Here is a 22,793-nt window from a genome sequence, read left to right as displayed (position 1 = left end):
ACAATGGGCTAGCCTAGGCACCTGCTTCTGAGGATGATGACAGGACGTTACGAGAGCAAGCACAAGTACACAGGACCTCTTTGCTCATGCACAGAACCAGCACACTGACACTCCTGCCACACTCCATGGGCCGAGGCAAGTTACAGGGCCGAACCCAAGGTAAAGGAATGGGGAAAGATCCATCTTAGCTTTCCATGCTTCCTAACAAATTGCCACAAACCACAACTTAAAAGAACACATATTTATCACCTCATAGTTTCTTTAATTCAAGTGTCTGGACAAGAGGTAGCTGCATTCTCTGTAGGGCTGAAATTAAGATTTTGGCCAAGCCTCAGTTCTTATCTGGAGGCTCAACTGCGAAAGGGTCCACTTCTGAGCCCCCTGAGGTTGTTTGCCAAATCTATTTCCCCATGGATGTAAGTCCAAGAACGTCAGTTTCTTGCTCAGTTGCTAGACGCTGCCCAGAGACCCTTCTGCTAAAGGGACCTCTCCAACAGGGCATTTACTGACGTCACGGCAGTTTGCTTCTTCAGTGCCGGCAATGGAGAGAGCAAGTCTACTGGCAAGATGGAGTCCACCAAACGTGCTACGATCAGATCACAGTCAGATTGTAATCGCATCTCATCACTTCTGTTATATTCCATCAGTTAAAAATGTGTCACTGCCCATACTTAGCAGGAGGGGCTTACACACAGGTGTGAAGATTAGAAGGTGGGATCTTGGGGATGCCTTCCAGTCTGTGCCACGAGCTCTTTGGCATGAGATTTGAGGCCACCATCAACTCACCACCATATTGTGGATGACGTAGATGTAGGTGATCCGGATGCAGACTGACAGGAGACAACAGAGGGCCACGTTGGATGGGGCGGCCAGGAAGCCCCCTCTGCAGAGGTGATCTTCGGGCAGAGATGTCAACAAATGAAGGAGCTAGTGGTGCCAAAACAACGTGGAAATTCTAGACTGTGGGAGCTGTACAAAATATGCAAGAATTCAGAGCAGGGGGATAGGCTTTAAAACGGACTGTTTCCATCTGTTCTCAAATGATGACTGGACACCGGGCCTTTCCTAATTTTCCAATTAAATTGACTGCTTAAATCATTGTGCCAGGAACCTGTCTTCCAGACAAAGGGGACCTAGTGGCTAATGAGGTGAGGAGATCATGAGAAGAAGCGCCAGGAGCGTGCACCTGATGGGATATTTCTATGCTTGTGATGTGCATGGGAGCAGGAGAGAGAACATGTGAAAGATGTAGGGCTTGAGAGAGCCTCTGGGGAGACAGCGAGGGCGAGAGATCATGGCAGGTCATGGCCATGAAGGAAGAGGCTTTGCTTAGCCTGTGGTGCGTAACTTGAGTTGAAGGCCACGGCACCAGGTTAATTGAGCTGGAGATTTTGATGGCTACTAAGCTGAAGAAGCAATTTTATTCATAAAAGAGCAGTAGCTCTCAGACAGACCCAAATGATTCCAGGTAGGCCATATAAACTTTCTGATCATCCTATTCTTAATCTGTGAAATGGGAGGGTTCAGTTTACGTCTAAGGCAGGTGATAGTGGTATGTGCCACAAGTCTTCTGAGAAAACACAGGGATTAGGATTTTGATGTTTCTATCAAAAGTGTCTTATGTTTAGTGGCATTGCCTTTTAAAGCACTATTAAAATTAAGAAAAAATGATCGATAACGTGTTGATTTGCAACCTCTAGTAGACTGTTCCAAAAGTCCTTTTCAGCTCTAAGAAAAGCGCTTAGCACAGCACTTGGTACATTGTAAAATTTTCATAAAATGAATGCAATTATTGTTATCAATTATATTATTTTATGATTTTCTTCAAGATGGGTAAATGCAATGTACTTGGAGAGGCAGTACATTAAAATGTCATCAGCCACTAATTTTACAGCCAATTTAGTGAACCCCTATCAAGAATCCAAGGGAGATAGAAGACCCTAACTTGTACATGGCAGGTGCCCCGATAATGCATTTTTAAATTAGTAATTAAGTGCCAGATACATGGAAGTCTAAAACAGTGGCTAATGCTTTTTTTAAAAAATTTTATTTATTTATGATAGTCACAGAGAGAGAGAGAGAGGCAGAGACACAGGCAGAGGGAGAACCAGGCCCCATGCACCGGGAGCCCGACGTGGGATTCGATCCCGGGTCTCCAGAATCACGCCCCGGGCCAAAGGCAGGTGCCAAACCGCTGCGCCACCCAGGGATCCCTTTTTTTTTTTTAAATTTTATTTAATGACTAATGCTTAATGACAATAATTTGTGGTTCGTATGCAGAAATGTGACACATATCAAGCTCACACCGCTATTGGTTATTTCAATTGTCCCGACATTAGTCCTTAAGGGTAAGCATGAGAGAGGAGTTTTTTTCCTCTTTGCAGGTGGAGGAACCAGATGTTAAATACGTCAGATCTTCCTGGGATCCCAAACTAAGTGGTCAAGTCAAGAATAATGTACACACCAGACCTTCTCACAGAACTCCCCACGTCCCATCCACTGAGTCACATGGGTTTTCTTGGAAAATGCCAATCCCTAGACCCTTGTCTGCAAACTTACTAACCAACAGAATGAAAATGTAAGCCTGGGAGTTGCTATTTTTAAAAAATTCCCCAAGTGACTCTGATGGAGGAACTCTGACCTGAAACTCTAAGCTCTGCCTCTACCTTGTTCACCGGGCTGCAAGATCTGGCCCGACCAAGGACTGCATATCCATTACCTCAGTGCCATGACCACAAGCCTTAGCGCTCCCTGGGAAGCCAGAAATTAATGAAGGGCAGGAGGCTTTGGGGGAGCAGTGCCCAAACTGTAGAGGCACAGAGAATCATCGAGCAAAGAGTAAAGCTCGGCATGATTCTGTGCCTTGGTATGTGACAGAGACGGTATCAGGTGCTGGGAACCAAGGAGGAATAAAGAGGGCTACCAGCCCGGGAGGGAGATCACCGTACACACAGATACGTGGACCCTGAGACAACACCGATGATGGTAAGTGGCACCAGTTGGGCACCTCCTAAGTGCCAGCACCCAGTGATTCTGATCTGATTTTGAAGTGCGGAGGGAGAGACACCAAAGCTGGAGAGGTGCCAGGGAGGGAGCGTCGGACTGCATCTCCTTCCAGGTTGGCTTAATTCTCCTGCATAAATCACTGCTCTCTCCGGGAGCCAGTGGCTATTTGCCAATGCGGGAGGCAGGGGCTCTCTTGGCCTCTTTGAGAGAAGCCTGTGATCAAAGATCGGTGTTGGGGCAATACTTGCTTCCAGGTGGGGAACTGAGGCAAAGAATTTACAATAGGCCTGGTCTTTCTAATTTTCTAGTCCAGAAAGAAGCGGGTTTCTTGAATCTGTGATTCTTCGCTTCATCATGTAAATCCTCTGACAACATCATGTCTATTCCCTTTCCTGGATTTTCATAGATCCCTAAAATTCAGCAAAAACTTTTCCTCACCTGGAGTAATAACTGTGCAACTCAAATCCTGCTTAGCCTATTAAATTCAGTTAATATCGGGGAGCCCCAGTGGCCCAGAAGTTCAGCACTGCCTTCGGCTCCAGGAGTGATCCTGGAGTCCCAGGATCGAGTCCCGCATTGGGCTCCCTGCATGGAGCCTGCTTCTCCCTCTGCCTGTGTCTCGGCCTCTCCCTCTCTCTCTGTCTGTCATGAATAAATAAATAAAATCTTTTAAAAAAAATTCAGTTAATATCCCCTTCTCACCCCCTCTGCTCTCTGTTTTGCTGACTGGAGGATTGACAAAGTACAGAGTGGACATGTCAAAACCTGCAGGACACCTTTCGGTAGCTTCCCGTGGCCCCTAGAGTCGCATCACAGAACATAAAGACTTCTAACTCTGGGAAATGAACTAGGGGTGGTGGAAGGGGAGGAGGGCGGGGGGTGGGGGTGAATGGGTGACGGGCACGGAGGGGGACACTTGACGGGATGAGCACTGGGTGTTATTCTGTATGTTGGTAAATTGAACACCAATAAAAATTAATTTATAAAAAAAATAAAAAAAAAAAAAAAAAAAAAGAGTTTGTTACTTTGCCCAGCCCCATCAGGCCCCCTTGCCTCCAGCTCTTCCTCCTTCCAGTGCATACTTAGGACTCTCACCTTCCAATGCAGGCTGTATTCTAAGTATCAGATTCCACGGGTGCAAAAATTCGGGCACCATTGATTGGTCAGTGTGGGAGGAGAATCACAATATGAAGATTGCCATGTGAATTTGACAGATGGGTGACAAACGGTCCCGGCTGCACTAGTTTATCATAGCACTAGCAAATATATACCAGCAAAATACACTCTGGGGCTGGTGAACTCATAAGCACACCTGGCAGGCTGCGTTTCTCATTCCTAAGGTTGGCAACCATGTCCGTCATGCCAAATTCAGCAGTCAGTGCCCACAGCTCACTTACGGAAACACTGAGAAGAATTTGGTTGAGTTATTTACTCTCTGCTCCTGTAAGGCTTTTCCTCCTGTCCCTTCTAGGACTGCCCACTCTCCTGGCTTTCCTCCTACCTCCTTTTCTGTTCCTTCGTGATCTTTACAACTGGTTTTTCTTCATTTTACTGACCTCCAAATGTTCCCTTCTTCTACTTGCAGATCTGTTCCCCATGCCATCACTGTGCTCCTCACTATAAATGGCACCCTCTTTTCCCAGTGACTGATGACAGAAAGCTTCAATATGTCTTCTCTTTTCACTTTCCACACCTTACTCCAATCCATCAGAAAACCCATGGATTATGCCTTTCAAAATAGAGTCTGAAGAGTCCGTGGCATCATCATGTTCTACTTGGACAAGCACAGTAGTCTCCTAAGAGGTCCCCCTGCCTCTACACTTGCCCCCTTGGGTTCAATTCTTCACAGAGCTGCCTGGATGATCTTTTTAAAACCTAATACAACTCCCATAGTCAAAATCCTCCACCGGCTTTCCATCAAATTCAGGATAAATTCAAATTCCTTATTATAAACTACAAAGTCTCATTTACTATTACCATGTGCTGCCTTCTTAATCTACAGCATCCCTCTGGAGCTCACTCTGTCCTAGACCCAGTGGCCACATGTCGTGATCATCTGTTGCGGCATAATAACTGTCCTAACACTTAAAGGCTTCAAGCAACAGTGACTATTTACTATCTCACAATTCTTTTGGGCCAGAATTTTGAAAGAAGCTTGGCTGAACCTTTCTGGTTGAAGGTCTCATGAGGTTGCAGTCAAGATGTCTGTTGTGGCTGGTGTCATCTGAAGGTTTGACTGAGGTTGGTACATCCACTTCTAAGGGGGCTAACTCATGTGACTGGCAAGTTGTTGCTGGCTATTGGCAGGAGGCTTAGCTCCTTTCTACATAGGTCTCTGTACAGGGTTGTTGTGTGTCCCCATGACACAGCGGCGGACTATTCCCAGAGTCGATGAGTCAAGAGGCCAAGGCAGGACCGCCAATGCCTTTTATGGCCTATCACTAGAAGTTGGACCATTACCTCTGTCATACTCTATCTCAGAGGCTGGAGGCACACCATCGTGCTGTCCTATGAAGTACAGAATTTATCCTCACCTTAGGGTTTTTGTACTTGTTGTTTGTTCCATCTGAGTGAAAAGAAATCTTTCCTATAGGGAAAACTTCCCCTAGATTTGTGCAAGTTTCACTTCTCATTTTATTTAATTAACTACTCATGTTACTTCTTCAAATAAGACTTCCCTGGCTACCTTGCATAAATATCCTTCTTATCACTACCCACTGCTCTACTTTATTTTTCCTCTAGCATCTATTACTATGATCTACAACAGCAGGGATTTTGCCAATTTATCCATCATTAAATCTCAAGTGTATAAAACAGTATCTGGCACAAAGTAGATGCTCAGTAAATATTTGTTGAATGAATAAGTGAAGGAATGAAACCCCAAAAGCCCTGGGGCATGGAGGGAAGCCACGTTTATTATAGAGAACAGAGAAGTAAACTTGCTCATTCCAAAACTACTATTGAGCCTTATGAACCCGTTGTTGAGTATTCATAAAGGACCTAAATAAAATATCTGGTGCCCAGGACCCTCTGGTTACCCACTAAGCAAGCTTCAGACGTTAGGACTCTTATAGCTTACAGGGTTTCTTACCATGTTCCATTGTCTGTTCCACCCAACGCATTGTCTTAAGGCAACTGCCCACCTATAGCTGAATGGTTGGAGCATGAGATCAGGAGGGACTCTTCCCCTGGCCACAGCTGACTGTATCAGAGTTGGGCTCCAAACTCAGGGAAGCCCTCTATAAAATGGGAACCCATCTGTGATTCAAATGGTGAACTCTGAGAGGTCAACTGAGACACAAAATGTAGCTACACATGGAACAGGAGGCACGAAAGCACAGAGATCTTGAGGCTGAGTTGTGCCAGATTTAAGGCCTGTGGCAAGCCAACAATCCATGCAAGGCTAAAGTTCTGAGGAGCAGAAACTGTGAGTAAGTAGAGGGTCTGGGGGGAAGAGAAGAGAAAGGGGTAGAGGCGCCGAGAGATGAAGAATCTGAGAGATGGAGATAAAGAAGAGGTTGTGTGAGGTCTTTGGTTGTCCTGAATCTGGGTTCATCCAACACCAGCTGCCTCTACCATGCCACCTAAGTTTGACACCAACGAGATCAAAGTCGTGTACCTGAGGTGCACCAGTGGTGAGGTCGGTGCCATGTCTGCCCTGGCCCCGAAGATCGGTCCACTGGGTCTATCTCCAAAAAAGGTTGGTGATGACATTGCCAAGGCAACCGGTGATTGGAAGGGTCTAAGGATTACAGTGAAACTGACCATTCAGAGCAGACAGGCCCAGATTGAAGTGGTACCTTCTGCCTCTGTTCTGATTATCAAAGCTCTCAAGGAATCACTAAGAGACAGAAAGAAGTAGAAAAACATTAAGCACAGTGGAAATATCATTTTTGATGAGATTGTCAATATTGACCGACAGACACAACACCGATCTTTAGCCAGAGAACACTCTGGAACCATTAAAGAAATCCTGGGGACTGCCCAGTCTGTGGGCTGCAATGTTGATGGCCATCACCCTCATGACATCATAGATGACATCAATAGTGGTGCAGTGGAACAGAATGTCCAGTGAGTTAACTACAAAGGAAAATATTTCAATAAAGGATCATTTGACAACAGAAGAAGAAGAAGAAGAAGAAGAAGAAGAAGAAGAAGAAGAAGAAGAAGAAGAAGAAGAAGAAGAAAAGAAAAGAAAAGAAGAAGGAGAAGGAGAAGGAGAAGAAGAAGAAGAAGAAGAAAAGAAGGAGAAGGAGAAGGAGAAGGAGAAGAAGAAGAAGAAGAAAGAAGAAGAAGAAGAAGAAGAAGAAGAAGAAGAAGAAGAAGAAGAAGAAGAAGAAGTAGTTGAGAGAGGTAGAGAAGAAAACGAGATGGGGCTGAAAGCAAACAGACGAGACAGAGGAACCAGAACATTGAGACCTGTTCATCCTTGGAGCTGCCCACTCCCCTTGCCTGAAGCCAAGTGGTGCAGTTTGTCCTAAGCATCTGTGCCCTGGAAACCTCTCAACAACAATGTCTCCCACCCCCTCTTTCTCAGTTAAGTTATTCTCTAATTTGAGATGAAAATCACCCTAAGTATATAGTTTCTGAGAAGGTCTCTGTGTACAGATCCCTTGAGTAGGAAATAAAGCTTGTGGCCTCTCCTCAGTAGGAATCTGCTTTCCTACATTCCTGGGACAGTGGGGATTGGCTTTCTCTGAAATTCCCACATTTTTAAGTGCCCTCCCTCTACCGCATAGAGCATGGACTCAACAAGCTCAGAGATAACAGCAGCCCCCTCCCCTGGACAGTGAGTGTCTTCAAGACAACCTGGCTTGTTCCCCTCTGAACTCCTGGTGCCATAGACAGCCTGGCCCATGGGACCTGTTGGGAGGATTCAGGAAGGATTGGCCAGATCTGTTTCATGAAGAACCCACAGCCCCAGCATATTTTCACTTCTTTGCTACTACTGATGATAGCAATAATCATAATCATAATAACAGGACCATTTATTGAGAGCCACGCTATGTACTATGCATTTTGTGTGCTTATTATCTGCTGTAACACCATCAGTTCCTTTCATGAGTCCTCAGCAACGAAGAGATTTGGTGCCAAAAATTATGCTATTACATTATTCTCTTCTTTGCAATGGCAAAATCTTCCCTTTTCCAAGAATAAGAGACAGAAGCATTCAGGCTCTTTTTTCTTCCAGGACCCGCCAGCTTTTGAAACAGGCATTAACAAAAATTAGAATGCCTTGGTTCGGGGAAATGGGATGGAGGACTGGAGGGTGGAAGAGAGGTTGTCTTTAGTAATAGGGCAAAACCTTCTCTATAGAACTTTATCGTGACTTAATTATATTCCAGAAAGCAACAACAGCGACATTCCAAATGAGGGCAGTGACATAGGGTTATGCAGAGTTTCTCGACCCTTGATAGTTTCAGAATCACCTGGGAATTTTAAAAGACACATTCCCGGATCTGCTGAGCTGAACCTGCACACAGAGTGAATAGGAAGCTACACTCCGAGGTAGACACTCAACAGAAAGGCACACGTTTTGTTAACCAAAAGACTGATACAAGAATGTTAGTAGCAGCAGCATCGGTAATAGCCAAGAATGGAAAAGGTAGCCAGCAAGAGCAGATTGGCCAAATGAACTGTGCCGTAGACATGCAATGGATAGATACCTACAGCAACAAGGTTGGACAAATAGCTTCCATCCTCCACATATCGATGAATCTCAGGAATGTCACGTGCAGCTAGACACAGAAGTATGTCAACAGAATGGCTCCATTTACATAAAGTGCAAAAGGAAGGAAAATTAATGTTTGCTATTTAAAGTTGGGATGATGGTCATGCTTGGGCAGAATGGGGTGGTCGTGACTAGGAAAATACACGAGGGGACTCCCGGGGGCAGGAGGGGTTGGTTTGTTCTGCACACAGTATGTTTACATTGTGAAAATACTCCGTGCTACATATTCTCTATGAGCTCGTTTTTCTGTATGTCTGCTAGAGTTACTAAAATCTTTACTTGAAGCAATACTTGTCTAGTTCTTACCCTCAAAGATTATGATTCAGGTATAAGAAGTGAGTGGGGTCCAGGCATTGGTTAGTTTGAAAGTTCTCCACCTTGGAAATTACTGAAGTTTTGGTCACTTGCTGTGAAAGTGGCTTTGAGCAAGCTGACCTCTCTCTCTGAGGCTGTTTCCTCGTTGTAAAGAGGGGATATTGGCATAAACCTTATGCATATCATAAGGTTAAGTGAGATAACACAGACAAAGTGCTTAGCACACTGTATGGCACCAGAGAGACAGACAGACAGACAGACAGAGACAGAGAGAGCAGTGAGTGTTAGTTTTTATCACATAATTTTGTCTAAGACTGAGAAGGAAGTATTTATAGGATCTGACCCAGATCTGCTGGATTTTAAAGACCATACTTGCATGTTTGTTTCGACGTTATGTGCTGTCTTGAGGACTCTGAGCCAATCCTTTGCAGGGACTATGACCCCGAGAGCAGAGAAGAGAGGCCCCGTTCTTTAATCACGGGGTGTTGATTAGGTTTGATTGCATGTTCCATGGTTATTATTGATCTGGAGAATGACTGATGGTCACTGGTTGTCACAGCCTCATCTTTGCTATAATTGCATGAAATATTTGTCGGGGTTGAGCACCTCTTACTCAGATGCATTAACAATAATTTCCCCAAATGTGTTCCCTTGAAAGAGATTGAATTATTTCCAAAGGTCCTGTGCATCTCCTTTGCAGCGCAGCAAAAAGTGCATCCATAAATTACTCAATTGACACATATGGGGACCTGAATGGCAGAGCAGTCGGCTGCAAATTCTTCTTCCCAGACACGTCCTGTCTGATGGCGGGACTGGCAGAGGCTCTGGGGGTGACACCCCGGTCACGCACAAGCACGACTGCTGGTTCCTCTCGGAGGAGGAAGTAGACAGGCTGCTAATCCGTGTCGGGGCTTTGGAGTCTGACAGCAATGGCTAAGGCGACCTGAAATTAATTTCCCTGCTGCACGGGCTCTCTGCTGCTTTGCCTCTCTCTCCATGGGTGGCACAAGCTGTGAAAGCGTCCAGGGGAGGGAAGAGCACCTGTTACTGTCAATGCACGACCGGATCGCGTTCCAGCTGCGCTCCGTCCTGGCCGTGCAGTGGTTTTTCTCTGACCCTCAGCTTTGTCATCTTGAAAATGGGGGGCGTGCCCACAGGTCACACACGTGAATTTCCTGGTGTGTCAGTAAAGCTTCTGTCCGCAACAGAAATCACTGGTTCTAGAAGGTTCTTTCAAGAATTCGGTCTGGGCATAAAAGGTTCCGTTTTCCTAAACAGTGAGTATTCCCTCAAATCTATTCCATTCCCCTCAAAGAAGAGAGCTCCTTCATTTTTTTTATCTTTGTTGTTTCATCTGAAGATCAAAAACCAAGTTAAGAAATATGTCAACAGGTAGGATAGCCACAGAGGACAAATTTCTTAGTTTTCTTCTTGAAAAGTCAATAAATCAATTATGCTGATTTTAATAGATGTCATCTTGAATTTTTTAAAAAGACCGACAGTAAAGTATTTTCTACTTACCTTCAAAAGCATATTAAGATCAGACTAAAGCTAGAACGCCAGGGATAAAACAAAAGCTAAGTCATCCAGTGGCAAGGAAGAAGAACAAGGTCTGATGCTAACGTTCGTATTTCCAATTTTTTGGAATAAACTTTGAATGATAAGCGTGATTCTTGGGTTAAAAATGGGGCTGTTTTGGGATTGTTATCTAATGTAATCTTTAAGAAGACTCTATAAGGCATATGTTATTATTCCTACTTTACAGATGGTGCAATTGGGAGAGTCAGAAATGTTAGTAAATCACCCAACTTCACACGATTGGTTGTAAGGGTAGGAATTCAAATCCACGTCTCTGCCCAAAGACAGGCCCAGCTGCTTTCCTCTTACTCGGCTGGACTTTCATCATGCATTGTCCGTGTTCACTAGAGACTTAATGAAAACAACAACAACTGGTAAAAGATCTTTACATTTAATGTCATTAAGCCAGGATAAATTCCACTCGAATTGATTTTTCAATGGGCTCAGGGCCCTAACAGCAAGTTCAAACACGAGGCTCTTATTAGACATATACGCAAGGGCAGAAAAGTTTAAGTAAATGCATTGACTGATTTAACAAAAGTGTATTAAGCACCTACTGTGTGTCAGGAACTGTACTTGGCACTGGGATAAAATGGTGATCGACACATCCAGACCCTGCCTCCTGCTCATATCCATGGCAAGTGGAAGGAGGGGGGAAGGAGATTAATTCAAGAATAATGTAAGAATGTAATTCAAACTTTGATCAATGCTATCATGGCAGAAAACGGGGGTGGGGGAAGATTTGATTTAGTTTCTACATGTGGGTTTTGAGGGAAGTATCGAGAAATGTTTCCCAGAGGACTGGACAGGAAATAATATTGTAGCTGAAATTTGTAGTGATGTCAAATTTTAGACAAGGATCGGGAGGGAAGGCATTCAGACAGAGGTAACAGCGTTTGCAAAGATCCCAAACCTTGGGGGCAGAAGAAACATCATGTACCCGCCATTAGGGAAATGAGAGCAGTAGGCTGGAGAAAGAAAGGAAGGAGAACATGGATTGTGTTTCCAAAGATGGCCATGACAGTGTCTCCCAGCCCACAAGCTCTTCAGGAATGTGACATCGCCACTCCTCCACTGTCTGATACGACGTACCTTAACCCCCAAGCGCACACTGAATCTGAGCGGCCTTGTGATTGGTCTGATCAATTAAACGTGGTGACTACGGTGACATGGTGACACCCCTTTGGGTGTGACTTATGCTTTTGCCTCTTGGAAGGGAGCTTCCATGCAAGAAGAGTGGCTATGCCAAGAACATGATGTATTGGGGCCCTGAAGGCTGAGATAACATGGAGTGGAAAAGGAGCCAAAGCACACGGATGGAGCAGATGCACCGCATTCATCACTAAGAAGAAATCATGTTTGCAAGTGTATCCTCCGGATTCAGCTGCCCAGCTGCTACCATGTGGCCTACAGAGAACCTACCCAGCTGAGCCCTTCCCAAATCCCTAACTCCAAAACTATGAGCAAAAACATGCATATTTTCAGTGATTAAGTTTGAGGATGATTGGTCTCGAAGCCGTAGGTAACCATAACATGCATGGGGAAATAAACAGAGACAACCCGAATGAGAAGAAACAGATGCTGTTATTCAGAACTTGATATCGCAAAGCAAGCAGTTGGCGTCACCTGTGTTTGGCAGACTCAGAGGCAAACAGGAGGGTAGGAAAGGTTGAGAGCGGAATAAAGGGGAGGCTTCAGGTATTCTCTGATGGGGGGGTTGTTAACATCTGAAGCTGGAGATGGACATCCAATGTGATTGGTTTGTGGACCATATTGGGCTTTCTCTGGGTGGTATTGACTCAGAAATGGGGAAAATTAAGGAAGCTGGCAGTGATTGGTCAAGTCCTACCCACTGGGGGCCAATTGCTACAGAGGGGACTTTCCTCTTAGATGTATTATCTTACATGGCATGTACGACATGGTATCGTCCATAGATGCATTCAGTACCCCGGGTAGCATGGTACAAGGTGAGGCTGCAGGAGGAGACAAGAAGTAAATCTCACCACCTTAAGAATTTTAGAATTCATTAAGAACATTCTTCCAGACTTCCAGACATGCCATTGGAGTTGACCTTGTACTTGGCATGCAGACACCTGAATGGAGAGAGGTGCCACTAAAGCTAGCACATAAAACATGGCATTCAGACACCAGGATGACAGATAACTGGGAATAAATGAGTAAAGCAGTAGGGACTGGGGAGGTTGAGCGAGAAGCAGTGATGTGCCTTTATCAATGCATTTTAGAGCCAAGAAACCAAGGATCCTGAGGCAAAGAACAATCTAAGACCTAAGCAACCATCATCAAAAAAAGGCTTCAGACCCAGCTTCAGTCCATCAACTCGTTAATTCAAGGAAGGTTTGCTGATCTCCTTTTATACATCAGAGACTGTTCTAGTGCTGGAGATAGTGTTGAACACAACAAACCAAACCCATCCTTTTCTGAAGTCCACAATCCAGGGAGCAGGAAGTTAAGTCATAAATACAAAACGAGTGAATAAGAAGTAAATTGTGAAAACATAAAGCTTGGAGCGGGATGGACATAGAGAGACTGGACAGTGGGATTAATTTAGAAAGGGCTGGGGGATCCTTGGGTGGCTCAGTGGTTTGGCACCCACCTTCAGCCCAGGGTGTGATCCTGGAGTCCCGGGATCAAGCCCCATATCGGGCTCCCTTCATGGAGCCTGCTTCTCCCTCTGCCTGTGTCTCTGACTCTCTCTCTCTCTGCGTCTCTCATGAGTATAAATAAATAATATATATAAAAAAATTTAGAAAGGGCTATTCAGGAAGACCTCCCAAGGAGATGACACTGAATGGTGAGAAAGAACCAACAACGCCACAACCTAGGGAAAGAGCACAAGCTGACGAAAGAGCCATGCAAAGGTCCTGAGTCAAGAAGCATCTGGGTATATTCAAGGGCCTGAAAAGAAGGTTGTTGCGTCCTGAGCATTGTGAGCCAGAAGTCAAGGTGAGAGCCAGACTACTGGACCTTACAGGCCCCTGTGAGGAGTCTGGACTTCACTTAAATCCTAGGTAAAGTCACTGGAGAGCTTCGTGCTGGGAGGATGGGATGGGAGTGGGAAGACTGGTTTGATCTCATTTATGCTTTGAAGAGCTCACTTCCCTGGTCTTCAAAGAACAATCTCTATTTAGGACATGGTGGAGTAGACGCGAAATTCAGAGACAGTTCTAGATTCAGACGGAAGAACACGAGAGGGTGTAGCCCTGGAGTGAGCTAGGGACGCTTTCCAGGCACACGGAGAAGGTGACCCAGCGTCCAGACCTGGGATGGGGGGGACCCGAGAGGAAATTTGAAGACCCAGGCACCAACCTAAAGACCCACCGCGGAACATCAGAGTGACCCTCGGTATCGTCCCAACTCTGCTTATCACCCGGCGCAGACCAGGCGCCAGACCTCCAGGGTGCGGTCGGCGTGAGTCTTCGCTGCCATGTTAGGAAACGAACACCGTCTCCCCGCCTCACGCATGGGGGGAAGCAGCTCAGGGCATTGGGGCCCGTCTAAGTGTCCTCAGCTGGGAGTCCCCGAGCAAGGTGCAGATGCGCCCTGGTGGCCCGTATCCCCCGCCACGACACCTCTCACTTCCCCCGAGCAAGGAGACTCGGTTCGCGTGCTCAGCTGAACAGCAACCCCTTCTGTGAAGAGCCCTGCCCACGACCATGTCCACGCCGCACCCCGAAGCCGGGAGAGGACCCCCGAGAAGGGCCAGCGCCGAAGACAGATGGGAGGACGAGCCCGGTGGCCGCGAACCCGGCGGCTCTCAACTCCCAGGCTCTGGTCTAACTTGAAAATCGTCCCCAGCAGAGCATCAAGGACCCAAATTTGGAAACGATTGAATGTCTCAGCTGCAGCCAGCGCGTGTGCAGGCCCCGCGTGTGCGCGTGCATACAGATGCACACATACCCGCCTCTGCCTGTGCCCGGGGATAGGTGCGGCACGTGGGCATTCTTTTCAGTTTTGCAGAAGCAGCAGATGGATAATTGCAGCCCCTAAGTGCCTAATCTGCTCTCCGGGACACGGGCAGATTTCGGAGCCAACAAACTTAATTGAACTTTCTATTCCAGCTGGAAAAGGTTACCGAGTTGCTGCGCACACAGCGCACGCGGAATGAAAAGGTCAGCGGCTCAGCTCTTTTTGTAATGGATTGACCAAAGGCATATTGTTTTGTTTTGTTTTCTTTTTCTTTCCTTTTTTTTTCTTCCTATTCTTTTTTTTTTTTTTTTTTTACTTCTCCCAACCACTGGATTGCAAAACTTAATTAGTCTAGCAGAGGTTTCCTCCCCTTGTATTATTTAAAGTCGTGCCGACGTGTCTGCGGTCTTCACAAAGGTTATTCGAGCCCCGAGCCCCCGTGTGAGAGGAGGAGGAGAGTTTTTTTTTGGGGGGGGGGGTGCTGGGCTCCTGGGATGCTACTCACAGATCCTCTATGAAAGTGCATCTCCTACTGGCCTGTGTAAGAATCACCTAGAAAACACTGATTCCTGGGCCCACGCCCTGGAGGTTGAGTCTGACCAGGGTTGGGCCTGAGGTTGTGTATCTTTTTTTTTAAGATTGTATTTATTTATTCATGAGCGACACAGAGAGAGGCAGAGACAGGCAGAGGGAGAAGCAGGCCCCATGCAGGGAGCCCGATGCGGGACTCGATCCCAGGACCCTGGGGTCACGCCCTAAGCTGAAGGCAGATGCTCCACCGCTGCGCCCCCGGGCGCCCCCAGAGACTGTGCATTTTAAATAGGCTCCCAGACAACGTCACTGCACGTGGTCCTGGGACAAGACTGAACTTTCCTGCTGTGCAAGTCCTGCCACAACCAAACCTTTGGACTCATCCACACGGGCTAGAGCATCAGGATGGGGTGCAGCTCCGAGTCTCGGCTTCGGAAGCCCCCTGGGAGCTCGGTTCTGTCCGCAGACCCCCCCACCCACCTCGGAGGCATGGGGGCCGTCGAGGCCCGGCCTGCCCCGGGGACACGGCTTGAACACGCTGTGCGCTGCGGGTGCGAGAGGAGGACGTCGCCTCCTATAAAGAACTAAGGACCTTATTTGAGCTGCGAAGGACAGGATGTTTAAGGAACAGGATTCCCGTCATCCAATACCTGAAATGTTGTCATGCAGGACAGGGATTAGGCTTTGTCACCGTGGCTCCAGAGGACGCAGCCGAAGTCACAGAGGGGTGACAGCTTTGACTCTACAGGATGGGGTTTCTAATAATTAAAATGAGAATCCAGCTGCTGGCGTGAGAGTGTCCGCCCCCTGCCCCACAGTAGTGCCCCTCGGGGACGGGACCTCGCCGCACCTGGTGGCCCTGCACAGCCAGCAGGACCCAGTGGCCCAGTCCTCCGGCCTCTGCCCACGGGGAGCAGCTCCGTAATGTCAGAGGAACATGCCTCTCGGCTTCCTGGTCTAACTCCCTCCGGGATCCCTCGGAGGAGCCGCTCACGCCCCTCGGGTCTCCTCGCCAGGCAACCTGTTCTCACGCCAGGGTTGCCCTGTCGTCCGCCGGGAAATTCATCGTCCACCTACTACGTTTAGTCTTTCCCCACCGTGGGCAAAACACAGAGCCCTGGCCTCCGGGCCCAGGACACCCCTTGAGCTCGTGGGCCTCAGTCCAGCTCCTCCTTGTACCCCGGGAGGCACCGGCCGCTCAGGCTCCACTTCGTAGGTGTTGCTCGCCTGCACCTCCTTTGCCTTCCTCCCCCCACCCTGCCCGCTGCCACCTGCTGGGGGACCCGGGGGCTCTTTCTTAGGGAAAGCCCTTCCCGCTGCCCAGGGTGGGCTCAAAGGAAAGCGCACCCAGCCCGCTACCCCCAGGAGTGGGCCCCCCGGGAGCCCGATGGAGCTTGTCCGCACCTGCAGAGTGAGCTGCTGCGCTTCCCAGAGGAGACAGGAGCTCCGGGGTGGGGCGTGGGGTGCGTGGGGTGCATGGGTCAGCGGATGTACAGAAGCTGAGCCGTGGGTGCCCAGGGCCCGGCAGCCAGGCCCCGGTGAGCCTGACAGGGTGGAGGCCAGCCTCCCCGAGCGCCTCCTGTCTGGTTAACCCCGGGGCTTTCTGGATCCTATTTTGCAAGAGAACCGGAAGTCCCAGCTTTCCCAGGGAACCTCATAATTTTAAAATCCGTCCGAAGGGCCCCCTTCTCGGCCCGGCCCGGCGCGGGTACTCTCCCCGGGGAGCCAGGGCTCACAGTTGCCACCGTGCGACCTCTTCTAGAGCCTTTCTCCACCGGTGTTTGGCCGGCCTGCGTCCAGCGGGCTGTCCCCACGGGCCCACGCCGGGTCAGGCCTGTGCACGCAGGTCGCCTGGGTCAGAGGAGGAAGGCGCCCCGAGGGCTGTGAAACCACAAGTTTCTTTGATCCGTTGGAGCTCTGACCGCGCGGAATCGAGGGTCACCCCTCTGTCCTCAAGGTCTTAGGGGAACCTGCTTGTCTCTTCCTCCAACCAGGAGGAATGCCAACAACCAGGAAACGGATGATGGGACGTGACCTTGACAAGAGAAGGACGCGTGCAGCAGAGGCAGGGTCCCCGGGCCGTGGCGGTGTGGGCCGCCTGCAGGGCTCCCGCTCGGGTCGGGCACACGCAGGGCGCAGCCGCTTCTCTTCTGTCCCCTAAGCGCCCTGGTCCGGGGCTGCCTGGCTCATGGGGACGGTGAAGACCAATCGCTCATTGGTTTCCCAGCCCGGGAGCAAGTGACAGGACACATGTGCGGCTGCTTCCCGCACCGATGACGGCGCCTCGGTGTCCTGTGTCCATCTGTCCGCCCTACCACACGGACTCGCGTCAGCTGGTTTTGTTTTACTTTTTTCTAACTTTGGAAAAGCAAAGACCTGGAGGAGACGGTCAGTGAGAGGCGGTGCTCGTGCTGGAGCAGCTGGGGCTGACCCCTAACCCTCTGTGCCCCCGTCGACCTGAGGGACGGAGGACACTCAGCCGTCCCAGAAGGCCACTCTCGTAGTCCTTGCAAACACAGTGAGTCTACACTGCAGAGCGCTTAAGGGCATGGCCTTCGGAGTGACTCCTGGCCTGAGATGAAGTCTGGTTTTCTTTATAGGACCTTACAGTTGGCTGATTGCAAAAGCTGGCCGCAATTGGCCAGGCGTCCCTTCATCCACATTCTCCGCAATGTGACTTGGTAGGAAGGAGGAGTCAGTCTCCACCGTCCTTGAAGCCCGGTTGTCCTCAGGACTGGAACCACCCAACACAGCGAACCTGTGACGCTGCCAGTTCCAAGTGTGGGCCGCGAGCGAGCTTGAAGCAGATTCTCCTCCTCCTCCCCCTGCTCCTCGTCTCTCTCTTTCTCTCTCTCTCTCTCCCAGAATCCTTCCAGGACCAGAAGGGCAGTCTTGAGATGTCCTATTAGCGTATGAGAGATCTACAGCCCAGTCACACTGTCCCCCCAGCTGACGGCCACGCAGTGCCCGACATCGAGTGGTGCCATCCCTGACCATCCAGCCCCAAGCTGACCCACCGGATCCATGAAGCCATGACTGAGCTCAGCCAAGATTACCCAAGCCTTCCTCCAACCAGCGGAACCACCTACCTGGTCCCGGGACCCGTGAGAAATAACAGATGCTTGTCTAAGTCACCGAGCTCTGCAGGTGGTTCTCCGTGTCGCAGTGTTTAATCAGTGCAGCCTTGACTCCTTGGCCCTTCACGAGTAAAATGGCAATAATGTCAGTACCACACAGAACCACGGTGAGTTTTCCATCATTGCTGTTCTTAGGGAAATCATTCAGCGTAGAAAGGTTTTATTCAAGTTGTATTTTGTTAAAAGCATCCCGGGATTCTAGTGTGTCACCCCATCCGAATGCCCGTGTCTGCGTATCCCAGCCATGCTTACCCCCACACCACAGCAAACCAGTGAAGCTCTGCTGTAAATTCACGGTGTCACCACATACTTGGTAATTCTTGTGGTTTTTTTTTTAATATTTTATTTATTTACTCATGAGACACACAGAGAGAGGCAGAGACACAGGCAGAGGGAGAGGCAGGCTCCCTGCGGGGAGCCCGACGCGGGACTCGATCCCAGGACCCTGGGGTCACGCCCTGAGCCGAAGGCAGGCTCTCCACCGCTGAGCACCTGGGCACCCCGGTAATTCTTGTACTTCCATGCACCCTGACACCATTGGCAAGCAGCTGGTTTGAGTCAGAATTTCCATTTCCCTGACAGAAAATGGGGCAAAAATGAAGCACACCGTTGCTGTCACCACAGACGTAGGATTAGCGTTTTAGACCCTGTCCTGGACCCAATTTGACCATTTGTGACTTGAGAGCCTGAATCCTTTCAATCCTCTGCAAAAGGAAGTGGCTCTGCCAGAAATAGGACCAGTAACGGGGCTCCAATATTCATCCATCTGGAAACTTCCAGAGAGATCGCCCCCACCTCTCCTGCGTTCCCTGTCACAAGGCACCTCTGGGTGCCTCCCTGCTGGGTGCGCCATGTCCTGCCACGTGCAATTCAAGTGCTCGGGTCCGAAAAGGGCGAGCTGCCCCCTCCGTCTCCTCTGCCTCCCCCTCCAGCGCTTGACTGGCTGACCTTCCCCAACCTCCGATAGCCTCTCCTCCAACGAAGATGACGTGTGCGCAGCGGGTCATGTTTCTCTCTCTCTTCGGGAGCGAGCGGCCTCCCTGATGTCCCGACGGGGGGGGGGGGGCTGTCCTGTGTCCATCACGGATGACATCTCTGTGTGTCAGCACAGAGAAGGAACGTGGCCAGGCCGTCGGTGCCCGCGGCTGCCCCCGCAGCGCTCTCCTCCTGAACGCAGAGGTGGCCTCGGGCCTCCTGGCCGCAAGAGCCACAAAACCTGAACACAGCACCCACCCGGAGGGAGACGCTCAAGCCTGTTTATAGATTGACTCGACGAGTCCTCACCACAGTCCTATGGGGTACGGGCCCCTCTGATCCTTATTTTGCAGAGGAGAAACCGTGAGCACAGCAAGGCTGAATACGTTGCTTAAGATCCCACGTGGTTAATAAACTAGTCGACCTGGCTAAAGATTTAGGCGATTTAGCTCCAGAATCCGTGCTCTTAATCACGATGCTATTCCAAGAGAACATTCCAGAAAAGCACTTTTCAGCAGCCGGAGTTGGCAGACAAGATGAAAGTGGTTATACCTCTCGGTCTTCTTGACCACAGGACGTTATTGTTGAAAGATACTCTTGGGGGACACCTCATCCCTCTACCTCCCCATTTTTACAGCCGAAGGCGCTGAGGTCAAGAGTGAAGTGGTTCATCTAGGATCAACAGATTTCGAAACTACAGTTAGTGAGAAAAAGAGTGATCCCAGCGACCCGTGAATCACGATGCTGTTGGTGAAAGCCTTCATAACCGTTTATTGACGCTCACTGCAGGTCGGGTGTTCTAGTAAATGCCTTTTCTCATTTAATTCATGCGTATTTGATGCAGCTCATGATTTCATGCATTTTCTCATTGAATTCACAAAAGGTTCTAGAGTGAGAACCCCGAGGCCCAGAGGAGTTAAGGGGAGGCCAAGTCCACCTAGCGTGGAAGCGGGGGGTCGAGACCGCGGCCCGGCTCTGGCTGACTCCGGGCCTCCTGGGTTTCGCTGGACGATAACGCAACACTGGATGATAAGGTCATGTGCTCGCCGAAATCACGGCTCCGCTTCTGATTGAGAGGAAACCAGAGATTTGTTGTTACTTTACAAGTTCTTCCATCACTGCCTACGCTCCCAGAAGTCCGACGTTTCACCCCACTGAACTTCCCGGAATGGAACAGAATGCAGTTGTGAACCTCGAAGAATCAAATGTCACGCGGAGGAAACACTTGGAGAGACGTATCAATTGCGAAGCTCACAGATGCCTGCCGGGGATCGAGAAACTCGGAAACTGGCTCTGAGGTGATACGAGACCCCGCCTTTTAAATTCCTAGGCAGAAATCGATGGACGGAAGGGCTCCTGGAAAATTCAAGTGAGGACCCCTTGAGGTGCAGGGTCTTGTTCTCAGATTCTCTTTTCTGCTCTCCTGTCCCAGCAGAGCTACACCGCAGGTGCGAAGCAGGATGCTCACTTCGGAAGGGGAAGGCCCCCGTGGTACGAAGCCAGGACCCTCGTTCTAAAGGTCCAGAGATGGGGCTCAGACAGACAAAGTGACTTTCTGAATTAAATCTCCTCCGCCCTTGCTCAGTGCACACTGTGTATGATGCGCAAGCCCTTGGAGTGAAGAAAGGTTACAAAGCGCGATGCTTTCCAGTCATAATATTTGGCTGCAGGTGCGGTATCAGGGAAATCAGAGGTCATTGAGCCCAGGACCCCCGCTGGTGGTTTACACTTTATCATCTTTTCGACCAAAGTCCCCCAACCTGTAGGCAAACGCTAAGAATGGCGCGTTTCAAGTGACTTTCCATAAAAGTAAACAGTGAGCAGCAAAGCTTCTCCAAAGCACTGGTTTTCTCTCAACGATGGCTTTCGACGCCACTTTTAGAAACAATTAAAATATACCCCCTTCAGCAGTAGGCTGAGGTGACGCAAAGATCCCTCTCGCCAAAACCCTGGTTTTGAAGTTTAAATCCTTTCACGTAGACACTTCGGTGTCTCCCACCCAATACCCTTCCCCGAGCCAGGGGCCATTATACTTGATGGAAGGAAAGAGACGAGGGACGAGTTCATTCCAGATTCCACAGACCATCGAGCCCTTGGCTCCCACCGCAGGCCTGCTCATTTCCGGGCTAAGAATTGCTCAGGACCACTGAGCCATGACCACCCAGTGTCTTCAGAATCACACGGCCACAGCCAGTTAGCCCTGGAAGGGACCTTGGGGATAATTTCGTTCCGGCATCTCATTTTGCAGATGGGGAAACACAGGGTTAAGTGACTTGCCCAAGGTCATGCAGCTGGTTAATGGCAGAGCTGGACCGAAGCCCCTGTTCGCCAGACTCCCGGTCCCGCGGCCTGTCCGCCCTCCCACACTGACTCCTCGGGCTGCTCAGCTATCACCGAAGCAGCCGTGGTGCTTGCTTCTCGGCAAGCCGCCCCTGGAAGCACGGAGGGAAGCCTGTCTTGGGCCTCCGACCCCTCATGTCTCATTCCCTTCCATCCGACGAATGGGGTGTTTCTGGTCTAACTGCACCTGCGACGCAAGGCAAAGCTTTGACTTCCCTCTGAAACAGTTGCTTGTCCCTGATTGGCTCTACCATACAATGCAGTGGGCAGCGCCGTCCTGTTTATGAGCAATTTTAGGAAAAGATAAGACACGACTCTCGTATAAACATGACAGGAGCATATGCCAAATATTTTCTTGAACTCATGAATTAGTGAGGGGGCCAGAAAGACGTTACAACCCATTCAAAGGGGAAATCAAGGAGCACACGTAGGCAGGCAGGCAGGGATGACAACCATGCAAGACTGGTTACTCTCCATAGGGCAGCCGTCAACTCATCTCCACTGGACACAATTTGCAACTCTAGGGATTAATAATCATTTGCATTATTATGGGTTTTCTTGGGATTTCAGGGTGGTAGATGGCTCAAAGACATGGAAAGGGAGACATAACCCAGAAGGGTGGGCCAGACACGGCCCCCAATAATTTTTTCTTGTCCATTTCATCGCCTTTCACCATTTTCCTGACAGCCCCCAAGTACTGATAGCTAAACTCTCTGATGACGATGTCCATACTGTCTCCGGGCAGGAATAAAGCATGTCCCTGTCCTTCCTGCACACTCACTCTCTGTGTCTCGTTGGCTCTTACGCCCCTCTCCCAATGGGTGTGGATGCACATTCCACGGCAAGGTCTCAGGGGTCCTCCATGGTCTTCTCTCAGCAAGCTGGCAAGCCTGCACTGGGTCTGAAACAGCTGGGCTCAAGTTTCCCTTTTGGTTCTTCCTTGCTCTGCAACCTTTGAGGAGTGACTTGACCTCTCTGAGCCTCAGATTCTGCACCTGTGGACATTCAATAAACAGAGAAATCATCTAATCAGCAGCGCAGTTCCTTGGGCCTCAGTCATCCCGATAAATATCATTATGAAGTGTCTGCGATGTGAGTGGTCAGTGTTAGGTATTTACTGTGTGGCAAGTGGTTTGTCTGTATTGGGCTCCTTTCCTCTCACCTTCCGGAGCAGGTATAGAATCGGCTCCACTTCATCAGTGAAGCTACAGGAGTGCATAGTAACCCCCTCAAAGTCCTGCAGCGAATGGAGG

The 22,793-nt window shown here is 49.2% G+C and overlaps 1 pseudogene; it reads left to right on the top strand.

The window, feature by feature from the left end:
- Positions 1-6,562: 6,562 nt before the first annotated feature.
- On the top strand, positions 6,563-9,989 carry LOC129494953 (60S ribosomal protein L12-like; annotated as a pseudogene).
- The last annotated feature ends 12,804 nt before the right edge of the window (positions 9,990-22,793 follow it).

This window comes from Nyctereutes procyonoides, unplaced genomic scaffold, assembly GCF_905146905.1.
Source record: "Nyctereutes procyonoides isolate TBG_1078 unplaced genomic scaffold, NYPRO_anot_genome, whole genome shotgun sequence".
NCBI lineage: Eukaryota > Metazoa > Chordata > Mammalia > Carnivora > Canidae > Nyctereutes > Nyctereutes procyonoides.
This window is presented reverse-complemented; position numbering and strand designations above follow the sequence as displayed.